Source organism: Watersipora subatra, chromosome 2, assembly GCF_963576615.1.
Source record: "Watersipora subatra chromosome 2, tzWatSuba1.1, whole genome shotgun sequence".
Lineage (NCBI taxonomy): Eukaryota > Metazoa > Bryozoa > Gymnolaemata > Cheilostomatida > Watersiporidae > Watersipora > Watersipora subatra.
In genome coordinates this window covers 52774093-52792125 of record NC_088709.1, presented here as the reverse complement: position 1 = coordinate 52792125, position 18033 = coordinate 52774093, and positions in this window count along the sequence as shown.

The window sequence follows — 18033 nt, the reverse complement described above, 5'->3', positions numbered from 1 at the left end:
GATCGATCAGTGAGACTAATGCCCTAATTTACAGTATGGCATCCGTCATCTCGGAGGAGATGGGTATTAAGCCAATGTCAACAAGGCTTCAAGCCATTCCATCTTTGCAGCTGAGGCTACGAAAGAAGATCAAGGACTTGCACAGGAACGTTAGTAGGCTCAGTGAGAGATTTAACCACAGTTTGGAGCATCCAAAAAGGGAAGCCACAATAGAAGCTTCGGAATCTGCCAAACAGCAGCTAGTAGCACACTCGACATGACTGAAGCGGTACACCAAGGAGCGGAATAACAAGAGAATGAACAAACTGTTCATCAATAATCCATCTAGAGTGTATTCCCAGGTCAAAGTGAACTGCGGATGCCAATGTCAGATCTTCCCCGATCCAGCACCTCAAAGTCCTGGAAGGACATCTGACAGAAAGAGACTACTCATAACACCACTGCAAGTTGGCTGAAAAGGCTTAAAGAGAGCCACCAACACACTGTGGCCACCAACACACTGTGGCTACAATTGGACTCACCATCAGAGAAGTGGATATAAAGTGCAGAGTGCAGCACTGAAGAGCTGGGCACCACCTGGCCATGACATGATTCAAACCTTTTGGTTGAAGAAATTGACATCACTTCGCACTAGACGGGCTGAGCAGATAGAATGCCTAAGAGAAGAAAGCGACCATCCGGAATGGCTGACCGTAGGACGAACTGTACTTCTGATAACAGATCCAAAGCAGGGACCGATTCCCAAAAACTATCGACCAATAATGTGCATGTCCATGACCTGGAAACTGCCCTCAAGAATAGTTGCAGACAAACTGGAACAGCACATGAGTCACTATATGACTAGTGCTCAGAAAGGAATTGGGCGCAACACCCGACGAGCCAAACATCAGTTACTGGTGAATCGAACGATCTGCCAAGACAGCAGGAGAAGGCATACCAATCTTGCCGTGGCTTGGATTGACTACAAAAAGGCCTATGACTCACTTCCTCATAGTTGGATACTTGAGTGTCTCAGTATGTACAATGTTTACCCTGCTCTTGAGGCATTAATCAAAATGTCAATGACCAAATGGAAAACGGAACTAGAGGCCAATGGCAAAAAACTGGCGAATGTAAAAATAAAGCGAAGCATCTATCAATATCACTCCTTATCATTGCTGCTCTTCTGCCAAAACTTATACCATATGCCTAAACTCTCTAAACAATATGCTGGAGAAGACTCAATATGGGTACCAGTTAAAAAGTGGCACCAAAATAAACTACCTCTTCTACAAGGATGACATCAAGCTGTACGCTAACAAAGAAAGGGACATTGATTCGCTAATACACCTCACTCAGGTATACAGAAAGGACATCTGAATGACCTTCGGTATTGAGCAATGTGGAAGGCTAAATCTTAAAAAAATCCATTCTATGCTCACAGATGGCGTAAGAGTGCAAAATGGTACCATCAAAAATTTAGAATTTGGGTACAAGTACTTAGGAATTATACAAAGCAACATCAACCACGAAGCCGAGGTACGTGACAAAGCAATCACCGAATACAAGAAACGCCTTCAGCAGGTCCTACAGAACCAGCTCAATGCCAGGAATCACGTCATGGCAATAAATACCTACGCACTGCCAGTAATAAGATATTCAGCATGTATAATAAAGTGGACTGAGGAAGCCATCAAGGAAACAGATACAGCAAATCGTAAACTGCTGACCATGCATGGAGCACTCCACCCAAAATCTGATATTACTAGATTATATCTCAATAGGAAAGATAGCGGTAGGGGCCTCAAAAGTGTACAGCAGACAGTAAAGGAGGAAGAACAAAGCATCAAAGCTTATGCAGCCTCCATGGCCACTTCAGATAAGTTGCTAGCAGAATTTCAATCGGCTGCTCTTACAATGGACCTTTGCCTTGATGATGAGGAAATTGACTGGCACACGAAACCTTTTCATGGTGCTTACCACCAACAAATATCTAAGGTTGGCGATCTTCACCAGACATATATGTGGCTGAAAAAAGGAAACCTAACGACCAATACAGAGTCACTAATCATGGCAGCCCATGAGCAAGTGCTCCCAACAAGGCAACTCCAAACAAAAATATATCACACTAGAGACAATCCTAGATGCAGACTGTGCAAAGACGCACCTGAAACCATCCAGCACATCATTAATGGATGCAAGCAGCTAGCACGAAAGTCATACACTGAGTGACAAAACCATGTCGCAGGTGTTGTGTATAGAAGTCTATGTGACGAGTATGGCCTTAATAAACCACAACACTGACGGGAAACTCCTGGTAAGGTGAATGAAAATGACCGCGCTTAGATCCTCTGGGATTTCTACATCCGTACTAACAAACATGTTCTAGCAAACCAACCAGATATAGTGGTGGTGGACAAGGAGAACAAAAGAGCTACTATAATAGATATAGCAGTACCCAATGACTACAATATAGACAGCAAAGAAAAAGAAAAGGTAGAGAAATATCTCCCTCTTGGAGAAGAAATTGAAAAATGCTGGGATGTAAGAACAACTGTAATCCCAGTAGTCATTGGGGCACTGGGCGCAATAACACCGGATCACAGAATGTTGCTTGCCCAGACACCAACAGCAATCAACTCAGGTGAGTTGCAGAAAAATGCCTTCCTGGGATCAGCTAAGATCTTGAGGCGAGTCTTAAACTCTCAGGTCTCTGGTAGGAGACCCGAGTTTGAGCAGAAACTACTGCCACCCTTACGGGTTAACCGGGGTGAGGAAACAATTTATATATAAATATATATATATAAATTGTTATATATATATATATATATATATATATATATATATATATATATATATATATGCTACAGACAGTACCGTTTCGGCAATTGAAGCCTCATCAGTGCAGCTACGAGCTTTGGCAAGGGACACAAATCCCATTAACAATGAGAGTTGATGATATGTATATATAATGGAAAAGTGCGCTATTGGGAACAGCTAAGATCTTGAGGCGAGTGCTGAAACTCCCAGATATCTGGTAGGAGACCCGAGTTAGAGCAGAATTCACCACCCATACGGGGTATCCGGGGTGAGGAAACAATTTATATATATATACAGTGAAACATTGATAAATCGCCCTCGGATATAGCGAACACATGATTAACTCGACTGGATTTGCTTGGTCCATTCCTACGCAATGATAAATGGCTCTATGCAACTCGAACTCAACACTGTTAATTCGAACTGTTTTTTGCCCAACGGCTTTCGAAATGGTTGCTACCGCTTTAGAAAATCACTTTATTCCAAGCCATAAAGGTAAACCTCAACTTTTCGTAATTCATAAGCGTCGTTACTACCTCCATCGGCAAAATAAATTTGTCAACGACTGTTCTAAAGGTTTAACTGGGCTAGCCGGGTCACGGGCGCAAGGATTTTCGCCACGCACATACAAAACAAAAACAGCATGTTTTGTTTTCTGTTTGCGTGGCGAAAATCCTTGAGTGCGTGACCCGGCTAGCCCGTGATGAATAGTTTTCCGACGTGGATTCCATGTTGAATCAACGTCGGAATGTTGAATGTTTAAAACGTCTTAAAAATTGTGGTAATTAAACGTATACGTTGTCTTAGCTAAAAAAAAACTATTCATCCTTTGACCTAAACACAGAATACGTGTGTACATTCAATAAGTATCCATTCAAAAATCGTTAGTGATATACAATGTACCGTAAAACCTCGTAAAACTTTTAATTGAACTGCCTCGGAGTGTTGCTCTTAACGAATGCCAGGTAAAGTGGGTTAATCTTTGCATAAACTTCAAGAAAAATTGGCAAAATTGATCGTGGGTAAAATGCTCAAAAGAAAAAGATGTCTTTGCTTTTTGAGCATTTCAGCAACGATCAAGTTTTGCCAATGTCAATCTAAAAAATGTCCTGGCAATAACATCACCTCAAACAACAAACCAATCTCAAGTGATAAAAAAATCTCTATACTTTTTGATAAAAACGTTTTAAACTTTACATTAGAAGCATTTAAATTGAAACAAGCCATTTGTGCTTTTGATTTATATTATAGTTTGTATATGTTCATGTATCTACTAATAAATAAGTAAATACATGGACTTGTAACAGTGCTCTGATAACTTGAACACTCAGATAATTCGGACACTTTTGCTCGGTCCCTTGAAGTTTGAGTTATCCGAGTTTTACTGTATATGTATATATATATACTGTATATATATATATATATATATATATATATATATATATATATATATATATATATATATATGAAATTGTTTTCTCCTCCCGGATACCTTGTATGGGTGGAGACTTATGGAGTATTAAAAAAGCTTTTGTTCACGAGCTGACAACCTTGAAGTAGTAGTTGACTGCTTGATTATCTCTGTCGAATGCATCCATGGTCCAGAACCTGCAAACAATTTGGACACGCCTGAATCCCTACCAAACTATAAATATTACTAATAGCCATTGAGTACTACTGTTGAGGTAATATAAAACTGGTGTTTGCTGTGATATGCCTTTGTGCCATCATATTGGCTTCATGAGAGATAATAGTCAATTATCTCCCTTACTTTTACCATAGTGCACAGTCTCTATTTAACTGATTACAGTCTTTCAGTCTCACTTTGAAATTGCGGATAACATTTACCTTTTGGTCACACTGAAATAATCCAAGACAGATGTGACACATTTATTACAGTAAATGTCTCAGCTCCTATGTGTGGTGTTGTATATGCTACCATATCACCTCCCATAGAGTAGTAAGTGTTCAAGTCAACAAAAAGAAAGCTTATTTGGCACTAAACCAATCAGTTGTGTTTAGCACACAAAACTAGTGGTGTTAGAGTTTACTAACCTCTTTCTACTTAACAACCCAACTTCTGCTAAATGATTTATTACTGATACTTATGGCTGATGCTTGATTTACTCCAGTTCATAAGCTCTGCAAACGTATTATTTCATTTTCGATACAGGTCTTCTGATAAACTCTTAACTGCCTCAACAAAGATAAAAAGTCGACAAGTCTAGACAAGTGGACATTTAAAAAGCAAGGCAAGAGCCACTCCAATAGGAATGCTCTGCATGCAGACTATCACGCTGATCAAAAGCAACAGTGACATGTCTAGCAGGTAGCAGCAAGTAGAAGCAACTGACATGCCTGAATATTAACAAGTGACATGCCTGGATATTAGCAACTGACATGTTTTGATATTAGCAACTGACATGTTTGGATATTAGCAACTGACATGCCTGGATAATAGCAACTGACATGCCTGGATATTAGCAACTGAAATGCTTTAATATTAGCAACTGACATGTCTGGATATTACCAACTGACATGCCTGGATAATAGCAATTAACATGCCTGGATATTAGCAACTGACATGCCTGGATATTAGCAACTGACATGCCTGGATGTGAAGCACCATTCAACTTCTATTTAAAACTGTTTACAGTTGATTTCCTCGGGTTCTGATAGGTTATGATAGGTCTACAGATGTCTATGATCATATTCTGAGGCATACCAACGCAACCCTAGAGCAGGTGTGTGGACATGTCATAGTTTAAGGCAGCTTAGCCTATATGTCATTATGCTGTCAGTATTGACAGCAATGTAAGCCAGTCTTGCTGCAGTGCGTATGACTTACTTCTTGTGTACAGAATCAACAGGTTGCCTTTCCGTCTGCGAAGTAGTTACACCAGCTTTTTGCAGTAGACTCTGGGATGCTTAACAAGTGTACACTATTCTTTTACTCATCTGCAACGGCGACTACAATAAAAATCAAATATTGATACAGCAAAGTATGTTTATATTTACACATACAATGTATTGCCATAGGATCTAGAACAAGAGACTATGGAATGTGCCAGTACTTTCTAGAACACTAACATTGATCTTACCAAATCATCTATGCTTGGATGTTGCGTGTTTTCTAACCCCTCTGTAAGTCCAACTGGTCTTAATAAACTGATTTCCAAACTGGAATACGAGGGTGATAGAGATGCGTCCCACAATCTACAAAGAAATAGTCTAGAAAAATTCCACTTGCTTGATGGTTAAGCAATGAGCAATAAAAAAGCTTAAATTCTGTGAGGCTTCAGACCAGCCAATCACGTGAGGGCCACGTGAGGGCTGAAAAAATTACTCATGCTAGCTAATTGGCTAATGTGACGATTGTTTTGCTAATACCAGAAAGTTGATTTAACTAACAAGTTCCAGATTTGATAAAAGCTCATATAGGTGCACTTACACCGGGGTAATTTATAGGAGTTGCTTTCATGCCCACAAAGTCGGTTTGGTGTAACACGAAAAATGGTTGTAGAAATGTCTTCTTATCAGTTGCCGACACTAAATCAGCAAAGTTCTGCATACTATGTTTGTCTGTTTTGAACAGCCATCATTGACAGAGTACAACATAGAAGTGAACAATCACATATCGCAATGTTAACAGAGACGCAACTACAAGCAAATGGAATGGATATCGATGTGGTATTTCATTGGCTGAAAAAAGTGACTCATTATGGAAAGTCGGAGTTTTAATTGGATTTGGTTTGCAAACTACATTTTAAATTGTGAACAGACTGGATGTAATTCCAACTCCAACTCTTTCATCAAAAACACAACTCCAATAAATCCCCTTGGTGTGAACACACATTTATTGTTAAAAAAGAAAAATTGTGATATCTTAGACATTGAGACACATGGCCTCAAATGGGTTTAGCAATTAACTTTTTACTAGCCAGAAGAGCCAATCTAATGTTCTTAGCTACATTTCCAAATTTATGAAAAGTTTTTGTGCTAAAATCTTTCGGTAAAAAACTAAAAATGCAGAGGATATCGTGTTTTTTTGCTAACTGCAACTACTTAATGGCACAAAACAAACAATGGAAATGTTGTAGGTGAATGAGAACTGGTACAGCCTACCTTGATTAAATTCTGTTTGCTCAGTGTAACATTTATAGGGTAGCTGAGTTTAGTTTGAGCTCCTGATGGCCATGTCAACTCTTCCACATCATCGTCTTTTTTGGCATAAAAGCCACCCGATGATGTTACTTATAGCCTAGGGTAAACATTGAAAGAATGCAGTCAGCTGTACAATACCACATGACCGCTTTTGTCTACATAACTAAAAAGGATGCAGTTTATATAGAAAAGAGATGGAACTCGTGACTCAAATACAGAAGCAGGTACTTATTTTAAGAAAGATGCATCTAACACAGAAAGTTACGGCTATCATAAATACTTATGTATAGCTCCTGGTTCTAAATATAAAGAAATTTGAGTGTACATGGTAGTTTATATAGATTGTGCTACACATTCCCTGGTACTTACAAAGGAGTGTTGCGGGTGGTATAGCAGCAGCCCGTGCCGAGTGGCATAAAACTAGCAAGCATGCTTTTGTCCTTGTCCTATGCTATTATGTAGAACCCTGAGTTAGCACCACTGCTAGTTATTATTGCCTGAAATAGGATAACTTAAATGGCGTTGGGCTCTCTTGATAAAAAAAGCTTTTGTAGCTATAATTAGTGTTTCTATAGTATACACTATTAGACGCATGCCAAATGTCAACAAAAAATTCTTTTTTATAAATTTCCTACATCTGAGCCACTTTAAAAGGTAAAGCTTAAGAACTTTTTGGAACAACTAATAGGAAGAAAAACGCACCAAGTTTTCCAAATACCTAAAATTTTTAACTGGAAAGGGTGAGGAAAAATGCATGTAGATACTTTTCAGTGAATTTGCTTGGCTAAAACCAGTGTTTCAGATTTGAACGGTAAAGCAATGAAAAGACACATGAGTTTGGTTCGCTTGATTTGACCAACAGCAAAGTTACGCAATTATGCCTGAGCAAACTAGAGCTGTTCTTAGAGAACAACAATAGCAGTAAATGTAAACTAAAGCTACCTAAAGTATACTTATTGCCAAATTTTGATCGCTTATTGCCAACCTTTGATTGCTTATTGCCAACTGTTGATTGCTTATTGCCAACTTTTGATTGCTTATTGCCAACTGTTGATTGCTTATTGCCAACTGTTGATTGCTTATAGTCAACTTTTGATTGCTTATTGTCAACTTTTTATCGCTTATTGTCAACTGTTGATTGCTTATTGTCAACTGCTGATTGCTTATTGCCAACTGTTGATTGCTTATTGCCAACTTTTGCTTGCTTATTGCCAACTTTTAATTGCTTATTGTCAACTGTTGATTGCTTATTGTCAACTGCTGATTGCTTATTGCCAACTGTTGATTGCTTATTGCCAACTTTTGCTTGCTTATTGTCAACTTTTGATTGCTTACTGCCAACTGTTGATTGCTTATTGTCAGCTGTTGATTGCGTATTGCCAGCTGTCGATTTCTTACTGCCAACTGTTGATTGCTTATTGCCAGCTGTTGATTGCTTATTGCCAGCTGTTGATTGCTTATTGTCAGCTGTTGATTGCTTATTTTCAACTGTTGATTGCTTATTTTCAACTGTTGATTGCTTATAGTCAACTTTTGATTGCTTATTGTCAATTGTTGATTGATTATTGTCAACTGCTGATTCCTTATTGCCAACTGTTAATTTCTTATTGCCAACTGTTGTTTGCTTATTGCCAACTGTTGATTGCTTATTGCCAACTGTTGATTGCTTATTACCAACTTTTGATTGCTTATTACCAACTTTTGATTGCTTATTGCCAACTTTCGATGGCATATTGTCAACTGTTGATTGCTTATTGTCAACTTTTGATCGCTTATTGTCAACTGTTGATTGCTTATTGTCAACTGTTGATTGCTTATTGTCAACTTTTGATTGCTTATTGTCAACTGTTGCTTGCTTATTTCCAGCTGTTGATTGCTTATTGTCAACTGTTAACTACCTATCACCAAGTGTTGACTGCTTATTGCCAACTTTTGATTGCTTATTGTCAACTGCTGATTCCTTATTGCCAACTGTTAACTCATTCGCACCCAACGCGAGTTAACTCGCATATTTATAACGTAGCTGTGCACCCAACGCGAGTTAACTTGAGAAATTTACCAACTCCTTGCATCATTATTTTTAAATTATAAAATAATATTTTTGATTAGTTAGAAAGAAAAATTTCTGGCCAATCAGAAAAACTTTAAAATATGCCTCTATGAAATCTCCGGCGAAAGTTATAACCAAATTAGTACACCCATCTCAGTTTCTATCAAAACCGGAAATTGTCATGCCGACTTGAAATTTTATCGTTCGTGCTAATTTTTTTAACTCCAGAAGTAAATATGCAGATTTAGAAGTGGTAAGACATTCAAAGACTGCACAAATCAAATCAAAACATTATTTTTAGTGTTTCAAAGTTTTTATTAACTTTTAATTTTGCCAATTTGTATCGTTATGCTCGAATAAATATGCACTCTTCACGCTGCCAGCCGTAGTCGGACTAACGTTATCTTTCAGTTTCGATAGGATTATATTGATTCTTAGAGCTGTCTATGAAGTCTGAAAAGTCAAAAACAGAGTTATTGAACATATTTTTATTATTTGAAACTTTTTCATAATGTTTTATTTGAGTTATATTGGCAAATAGATTTGCTATGATTTTGTTTGAAGGATGATGCTCGTGAGGAAAAGTTCGAAGTTAGAGTTTCATGATTTTCATGTTCATCACTAACTGCATATGTATAAATAATAATTATAATTATGTTTTGTCTGTAATAAATGAGTAATTTCAGTCAAACTTTGTATATTTTGTAATTTTTATGGTGCAAATCTAACTTTGTTTCAGCAAATGACAATTTTTTCAAAATTGGAAATGTCCTGAAACTACCTTCTTTGAGGCACGGATCTACATAAAAGGGATACAAGGTGTCTATGTGAATGTACTATATTTTAAAAGAGGAGACTGGGTTGGTTCTTTTGAAGTTTGATTGAATAAATTATCTCAAGTCTGTCTCCTGTAGTAGTAATTTGAATTACCACAACTTTCTGAAAAATTAGCGGTATCTGGGGCTGATCGCCTAGAAATTCGTCGGGTGCGAATGAGTTAATTGCTTATTGCCAACTGTTGTTTGCTTATTGCCAACTGTTGATTGCTTATTGCCAACTGTTGATTGCTTATTCCCAACTGTTGATTGTTTATCGCTAACTGTTGATTGTTTATTGCCAACTTTTGATTGCTTATTGTCAACTGTTGATTGCTTATTGTCAACTGTTGATTGCTTATTGCCAACTTTTGATCGCTTATTACCAACTTTGTATTGCTTATTGCCAACTTTTGATTGCTTATTGCCAACTTTTGATTGCTTATAGCCAACTGTTGATTGCTTATTCCCAACTGTTGATTGCTTATTGTCCACTGTTGACTGCGTATTGTCAACTGTTGATTTCTTATTGCCAACTTTTGATTGCTTATTGTCAACTTATGATTGCTTACTGCCAACTGTCGATTGTTTATTGCCAACTGTTGATTGCTTATTGCCAACTGTTTATTGTTTATTGCCAACTGTTGTTTGCTTATTGCCAGCTGTTGATAGCTTATTGTCAACTGTTGATTGCCTATTGTCAACTGTTGATTGCTTATTGTCGACTGTTGAATGCTTATGGTCAACTGTTGATTGCCTATTGTCAACTGTTGATCGCTTATTGCCAACCTTTGATTGCTTATTTCCAACTGTTGATTGCTTATTGTCAACTTTTGATTGATTATTGTCAACTGTCGATTGCTTATTGCCAACTTTTGATTGCTTATTGCCAACTGTTGATTGCTTATTGCTAAATGGTGATTGCTTATTTTCAACTGTTAACTGCCTATTGCCAACTTTTGATTGCTTATTGTCAACTGCTGATTGCTTATTGCCAACTGTTGTTTGCTTATTGCCAACTTTTTATCGCTTATTGTCAACTGTTGATTGCTTATTGTCAACTGCTGATTGCTTATTGCCAACTGTTGATTGCTTATTGCCAACTTTTGCTTGCTTATTGCCAACTTTTAATTGCTTATTGTCAACTGTTGATTGCTTGTCAACTGCCAATTGCTTATTGCCAACTGTTGATTGCTTATTGTCAACTGCTGATTGCTTATTGCCAACTGTTGATTGCTTATTGCCAACTTTTGCTTGCTTATTGTCAACTTTTGATTGCTTACTGCCAACTGTTGATTGCTTATTGTCAGCTGTTGATTGCGTATTGCCAGCTGTCGATTTCTTACTGCCAACTGTTGATTGCTTATTGCAAACTGTTGATTGCTTATTTCAACTGTTGATTGCTTTTTGTCAACTGTTGATTGCTTATTGTCACCTTTTGATTGCTTATTTCAACTGTTGATTGCTTTTTGTCAACTGTTGATTGTTTATTGTCAACTTTTGGATTTCTTATTGTCAACTGTTCATTGCTTTTTGTCAACTGTGTATTGCTTATTGCCAACTGTTGAATGCTTATTGCCAACTGTTGATTGCTTAATGCTAGCTGTTTATTGCTTATTGCCAGCTGTTGATTGTTTATTATCAACTGTTGATTGCATATTGTCAACTGTTGATCGCTTATTGTCAACTGTTGATTGCATATTGTCAACTGTTGGTTGCTTCTTTTCAACAGTTGATTGCTTATTTCCAGCTTTTGATTGCTTATTGCTAGCTGTAGATTGCTTATTGCCCACTGTTGATTGCTTATTGCCAGCTGTTGATTGCTTTTTGCCAGCTGTTGATTGCTTATTGTCAGCTGTTGATTGCTTATTTTCAACTGTTGATTGCTTATTGTCAACTGTTGATTTCTTATTGCAAATATAAAAATATAAATGAATTTAATAGTAAATTTCACAAAGTAAACAAACAGTTAAGTTTCAGCAGCAACAAATCAAGTTTTCAAATATGCATTAAAACTTCTAGATATGAAATTAATTTGTTTCAAGATTCCACTTTGTATGTTAAAACTGTTGTATGATGAAGCAGATATTTGTATAAGAATACACTGTAATTTCTTTAATCCATCTAATATCTCAAAAACCCATCACTCCGTAATAGCCACTGCACATAATGGTGCTGCAATAAAACAAATGCATCTGTATATATATATATATATATATATATATATATATATATATATATATATATATATATATATATATATATATATATATATTGCACAGTGGGCAGACACACCCACACGTGTCCACAATTTGCAGACACACCCACGCACGCCCACAATACGCAGATACACACACACATGCATGCCCACTGTGCGCAGACACACCCACACATGTCCACAATATGCAGATACACACACACATGCCCTCTGTGCGCAGACACACCCACGCATGCCCACAAAATGCAAACACATTCATGCCCACAATGCGCAGATACACAGATGCATGCCCACAATGCGCACACACACAAATGCAGATATACCAACAGATATGAAACAGTAACAGCTATGTTATTGATTCTTTTATCTATCCCAAACTGTTCATTCAACAGTCGCAGTAGCAGTCTGATATCGGTCCTACATAGTAGCAGTTTAATAGTTTTACATGTATCTCAGACTTTCGCGTTAAACACTTTTCCTTATAAAGCACTTGAGTCTTTTGACGGGTTTCGATAGCTTGTTTCGATTGAACAACGTTCTCCCATTGAATCTTGCATATTTAAAACATTTGGGAAAAATGTGACAGGTCGCGTCATTTTTAATACAAATTAGGTCAGATCACAAAATTGGTTTTAGCCCAAAGTAATAGAGAAACTTGTCAGCTTTTCAAAACTGTTGTCGGAATTAAAATCAAAGCAATTTAACCTAAGACACAGAGTTATATCAAAGAGGGTGTTGGTCAATGTGGTCGACGCCACAAACTGAGAAATTTTCTTTACAGTTGATGTATTAAATATCAAACAGTATTATTTGTTGACGTTTTGGAAAGTCATAGCAGCCCCCGCTACAAGCATTACGTTCTCATGAATATTGAAATCTTTAGGGAAGAGAACATGGCGAACAATATAAAAAAGTTTCCAATGGCGCCACATGAACTAGAATACTTAAAACAGTGAGGTCAAGGTAATATGTTGTGTCGTTGGAAAATAACAAATTAATATACAGTAAAGGAGCTACGACCAAATTGTGTTGCACATTGAACTGGTGGTTTTGGGCATAACATTGATGCCAATGTATCAGTGTTAGAATAATTACCCAATCCACTCACAGAACTTTTACTGAGATGAACGAGTTAGCATCTTTAGGATAGCCGATTCGGATTAGGATAGCTGGTCGGCAGGGTAGTAAACCTAAGAATTAAACCAAAGTAAAATTTGTTGTTTTTTATAGGCTTGAAAGTATACTGTACATTTACTGTTTTTATTTTTAAAAGTATATTTTTATTTATAAACTTGATTGTTTTTATAATTATTAATTAGCATTTGCAATTGGCAGTTGCTAATTGCCAATTGTTAAAACTCAGCAGTGTTTAAACTCAAAACACTACAGTCTTGGCTTCATAACCTTGTAATAGTCGAGCATTTATTGTTATATTTTGAGCTGCGTATGTGTGTGTTTTTGACAAAAATATAAAATGAGATTTTGCGTTTTGTAACAAGCAATGTTTTAAAAATGGTTTTGATCTACCTGCTGCGCATAATCAAATCCGTAGTGAGCAACGGGAGGTCCAGTCAGAAAAGTATTGACCCCCAAGCTTCAAGTCTTTTGTTAGATAATGTCGTGACAGCAGGATGCACTCATTAAGGCATGTTCAAGGAGATTCAGCTGCCGATTGATCTCTGCAGCTCGTTTATCTAACGGCTGGTTTGCAGATCTGTTGTGACAAACAATAACGAAAGGTAGTGGACAGTGTGCAAAGAACACTTGCCAGAATATTCAGTATGCTCAAATATCACTAAGACTAAAACTGTAAATGCACATACCTCAAGTGTGCCATGTTATTTCTCTGGCAGAGCTAACACAGATATTTACTTGGTTTGGTGATGATAAAGTATGGCGGAAGCTCCTCCCAGATTGCTCTGAATGCCGACTTACACTTGAAGTTAAGCATAGCCTCTTGACACTTTTTCTTATAGAGCTCACAGATTGACTCAATTGTGAAGTTACTAGGCAGAATCTTTAGTTCCTCAAAACCTATTGGAATGTTTTTGATGAATAATGTTCAACATAGCTCTGACAAAATTAATAACTTAGGTTAACTAATCGCAAAAAAATAAAATAACCGTAATTATGCTTTGAAAGCATTTTATTTTTAAATTTCAAAACCTAGTTGGCTTACCTGAAACTCGACCTGGAAGGTCACGAGAGTGAATGGAGGCGATGTGGTCTAAGAAGTCTGCAATGCCTTTACTATCATCTGATGTGACAGCCCCCTTATTTCTACCTTGGTAATTGAAACTCCTTGGTACAGCTATTTCTGTCCTATTATAGTGTCGCTTCAGTGTTTGAAACATGTTTTTCCCTATTCTGTTGAGAAAAAGAAATGTTTCACTGCATATTTTTTGACCTACATACCAGAAAGTATTATGTAGCGGTGTGTAATCGCAATAACAGCTTTGTAAAAAATAACGCAGTCGATCGCATATTTTCTACAGTAACACATCAAAAACATCATACCTTTGTGAGCAAAGTTGCAACAGTTTCGCTCTCGCTGCATCTCCTTGTATTTGTGCTTTTTGCCAGTTGTCTCTGACACGTCAATTATGGCTGAAATCTTTCCAATAATGATAAGATCTCTGCTCTCCTTGGCTAATGATTGATTGACTGCGAGGATCAGGGTATCTTTGACACTTCAAACCATGTGATGCAGCCACATGTCCATTTACATCCTTAAAAACAACTCATAGGTTTAACACCTGTCAGTCGGGTCATTGATGGTGCTACCTGATTTGAGGTAAATATGAATTCATGACACTAAATACATGTATCACAGTGAGGGTTAGATTGGTAAGGGAAAGAGATGGTTGGTTGCTTAAACCAAACTGAGAAAGAAGATAATAATACTACATAATAATACTAATAAAATAATACATAATAAAATAATACTCATAATAATACATGCACTACATTTCTTAGACTACATCTACTTGCTTGCAGTAGGTACTCATCATCACTGAGATTAAACTCTACATCTGCTGGCAGAGCTGTTCCTGTATCATCTGAGTTCGGCTGTGCAGCAACATTATTTTTACATGTCTCTACACTACGACTTTTATCCGTAAACTCATCGGAAATTTCCCATTTTATCCATCATTTTCAATACCGAAATTGACCTCACTGCTTCCGGAATCACTATCACTTTCTTTTCCACTCTGTAATTCTAAAAAATCTACATCTACTTACTCAAATTATTTCCAACAATCACCACCATCGACATCGTGGTAAGACATTTTAAAATACGATACGTAAACCAAATAACTGGAAATGAAATATCAACATTCATCGTCCTTAGCAACCCCTTTAACTTCTTCAAAGCAGTCAAATAAAGCATCTTAGCTAATCAAATGCATAAGCAATCAATTCCTGATATATTATTTGCTTTAGAAAGTTCATGACCTCAAAACACAAAAGTTTATGCCGCACGGACTAATTTCACTTTGAGAGCCTATTGTGCGCTATATGAAATGTCGCGTTTGTATTGAAAATACTACGAGTCATCACAAATGTTTGCGGAGCGGTGACAATAGTTTTAGTGGTTAACATACAAATGCAAAGACAGACAGACACCCATATAAATACCTGCTACCAACTGCGCAGACACACACCTATTAACAAAGATGCATAGAAAGATGAACACGCTTGCACAAAAACATGCATGCGCACACATAAACTCACATACACACACACACCTGCTAACAATGCGCAGACACACACACGCAAGCCTACAATACGCAGACACACACACACACTCACACACTCACACACACACACTCACACACCCACCCATGCACGCCCACACACACACACACACACGTACACACACCACACACACAAACACACATTCAAATATACCTTCTACTTAAAAGTAAACAATTTGTCCTTAAAGAGCAGATAACTTCTGGAATGATTAAAATAGCTTGTTGCGAAGAAAAAGTTTACCCCATTAAATCTCGCGATATATTTCGCTTGTTGGAAAAATTGCGCACATTTTATACTTGCTCACACCAGCACAGACACACACATTAACATATACAGACAAACACACAGACACGGACAGCAACACGCACGCACGCGCACACACACGCATGCAGACAGCGACACACACGCACAGACAGCGACACACACACACACACCAGCATGCACGCACACACGCATGCACACACACACGCACACAGACAGCGACACACACAGCGACACACACACACACAGACAGCGACACACACGCACAGACAGCGACACACAGACAGTGACACACAGACATCGACACGCACAGACAGCGACACACACAGACTGCGAGACGGACACCACAACAGCCACACCCACACAAACATGTAAACACACTGAGCGAAACGCATACACACAAACATGTAAACACACATGCACACGCACGCACACACAAACGCTAATATTCCAACAGATATGAAATAATAACAGCAACATAGTTGATTTGTTCGTCCATTGCAAACTGTTATATCAAAAGTTGCAGTAGAAGCTAGATATAGCTCTTACATAGTAACAGCCTGATAGTTTTAAATGTACTTTCTACTTTCAGGTTAAAAACTTTTCTTTGAAGACCATGGTGATCATTTCATAGCCTTTGATAGCTTGTTGCGATTGAACAAAGTTCACCCTTTTGAATCTTGCACATGCATGCACACACTGCAACATTTAGAAAACTTTTTTGCAGGCGATGTCAGTAATTCTAATAAAATTCACTGTGACAGACACACAGTCATATACTTGCTCACAAATGCGGAGGCACACACACATGAACACAGAAAAACACACAAACATTTGCATACACGCACAAACACCTACCTACACGCATGAACCCAAACGCACTTATATAACCAGATATGTACCAGTAAGTGCAATGTATTTAATTTGTTGATCAATCACATAATGTTATATCCCAAACTTGCAGTAGCAGCTTGATAGCGGTCCTACATACTAGTAGTTTAATAGTCTTCAATGTAGTAGCAATTTTCCACTAGAACACTTGTAAATCATGTTGCGATTGAACAGTGTTTAGCGCATTGTATCTCGCTTACTAGCGACATTTGAAAAAGAAGTTTGCGAAAAACGACAGTAGTTCTAAAATGTAATACACAAAAACATAAAACAAATAAACAGACTAGGCAAATGTGCAAACACAAGGATGAAATAACTAAACAGATCAAAATTCAGGACACATAAATAAGCAAAGAAACAAATAACTACAACCACACATACACAAAATTCTTACACACAAACAAGTACAAACTCATACACTAAGAGATACACCACACATATACACTTTGCATTCAGATGGCGCACATTCATGCACACTGACACACTCAGACACACACACACACGCACGCACGCACGCACGCACACACACACGCACAAATATATAACTTCTCAAATATTTGGAATTGTTCTCTTAGGAGTATGACCAAAACATCCAATCAGAATAATTCTGAAACGAAAGTAGTTTAGGTCTTATGACTTAACCAGTCAGATTTAAGTGAAACTAGTTCCATTTTAGAAACTGAGCAATAAAAAAGGCAAACATTTTCTGAAGATGCTGTAAAGAAAGAGCGGCGCAATTGAAAATTTTTAGCCAATCACAGAGCTTAACGCAAAACTGACCAACAAAAAGCCAGAAGCTGTTCAACATTGATTGGTCAGTTTTCGAAATACTGAACCCTGTTTGGTGACACACCATTTAGTCACCGACAGCTCTCTATACTACAATATTCGTGTTTCAGTTTTTCACAAGAGTATGTTGTCATATTCACTTGTGTATTCGCCTCATCTAATTTTTGCGTTTTCGCGATGTCATCCTCTCGCGAAAAATTAATGTGCGAAACTAAACTATCATAACAAACGAGCAAAAAAGCGAAACTAAATAGCTTTGTTCATTGATATTCAGGCCTGTATTCACT